Source organism: Wolffia australiana, chromosome 11 (genome assembly GCF_029677425.1).
Source record: "Wolffia australiana isolate 7733 chromosome 11, ASM2967742v1".
Lineage (NCBI taxonomy): Eukaryota > Viridiplantae > Streptophyta > Magnoliopsida > Alismatales > Araceae > Wolffia > Wolffia australiana.
In genome coordinates, this window is record NC_135845.1 from 1,270,790 (window position 1) to 1,272,820 (window position 2,031).

Below are 2,031 nucleotides of genomic sequence, written 5' to 3' on the forward strand. Positions count from 1 at the left end.
TTGAATAAATGAAATACTTCCACTCTCGCACACATCCGCGGGCCATGCTACCTCTTGTGGGTTCTTCTAATGGGCCCATTTAGGCTCCTCTTAGGCTAACTTATGTGCTTTGTGGGCTCGATGTTGGGCTCTATTGACAGTTTCCTACGCAGTGGCACTTGTCGGATGCAGGTGGCTTGAGTGCTCCTGCACTCTCCTGCATGTGGCTGGCTTGAGTGCTATCACTGTTGGTGCTTGGCTTCCTCTAAACCACCCATTCTTTTACATTTTATTTACCTTCATCCCTATAAGAAAATATTACTCTAATGAGAATATTTAAATACATTAATATTATAATTTTAAAACATGATTTGCATTAAAATAATTGGGGTTCTAAATATGGAAATAAATCTTTACTTTATCATGATAGATTAGTTAAGGTATGACTGGTAAATTTGGATTAAAATGAAGCTAATATCAATCAAATTATGCAAAAGTTGCTTCTAAGATATGTAAATTTCTCTGCCTCATTTGTAATCATCACATGCCTATATGTTGCCTCTTTTATATATCTTACAATTCTTTTGAGCCATCCATCAGTATCTTCTTTCTTTACATGTTGTTAGATAGGAGCATCACCCTGCATGTTTCATTGATACATAATAGATATTCTGTGCTTGATTAAAAGGAGAAGAATGCCTATCTTTTAGTGGGAAATATAAATGTTAAATAGCCACTAATTGAAAGTAATTTATATGGAGAGAAAAAAATGAGAGTGGAAAGTAATTGCTTGGATTATGGTATCATACCACGCAACAAGTAGACATCACTCCTCATGACCACCAACTCTTTCTGAAGCCATAAGGGGTTATATTTTATGCACTCTAGCATTACATGGGTATAATCATGCTTAGATTTGTGGATGATAGCTCAAACATTTCATGCTCACTTTTTTTACCAGATGGTGAATAAATAACCCAAGGTATTTTAGAGGCCATTGATAAGGCATTAGCCCTTATTCAATTTAGAGAATCTGATAACACACCTTTTTACAGGTTATTATGAAAATATTACATGCATATTTGCATTAAATTAATTACATATCAGTGTAATCAAGCCTAAAATGATGAAGTATATTTTTAGAAAGATTTTTATTTTTTGATTTTTAGTATTTGTGAGTTTTTTGACATTACATTATGAAATAAAATATTTTTTACATTAAAAATGATTTTCATGTATTTTTTGATATTATATTCAAGAAAATATGATTTTTCTAAGTCAGAAAACATATTTATTTATATTTTGAACTTATATTTTATTTTAAATGAATTATGTTAATATTTTATGGGATAAATCTTCAATAACACCATGTGGCATTATCTGAACCGTCAACAAGTGACGAATCATTGTTTTCCACAATGACTAAGTCAATAATCATTGCCAAAAGTGACATAATGGCATCATTAGTCGCTATGGCATAACATCCAGTTATTGCTAACTATTTCTTACAATAGTAGTGATGATTCGGCACAATTAAAGAAAAGGCATGACTTAATAACGATAAATTGATTGCATGGCCATTTAAATAACCTTTTATTTTATTCCTTTAGAAAATTGAACCATTATGACGCTCCCACATGTCACGAAAATCTTAGCTCCACGTGTACACATGGTGGGCACATGTATGGATGGATCTGATGTGTCTATATCTATAGTGCTTGTTGAAAAGCATGTGGATGTGATGTGAACTGACACATCATGATACTCCATCATCTGTGTTTCATAGCTTAATTTTGATTTGATATGTTCATTTTGTCAATCAACCCCATAACACCCAACAAAACCTATATTTGACCCCTAGGATTAAGATCTAGGGTGACTTGATTTTTACCCCCATATCCATTTCCATTGACGGTCTCAATCTATAAACATGTTCCAAATCTGAATTAGCACAGATCCGTTATATGAAGCTCCATTTGACTCAATTAAAAAATATGCTTGATTAGGGTTTTTACTCCTTTGCGTGTATTGCGCCTCATCTTTCAGTCCTTG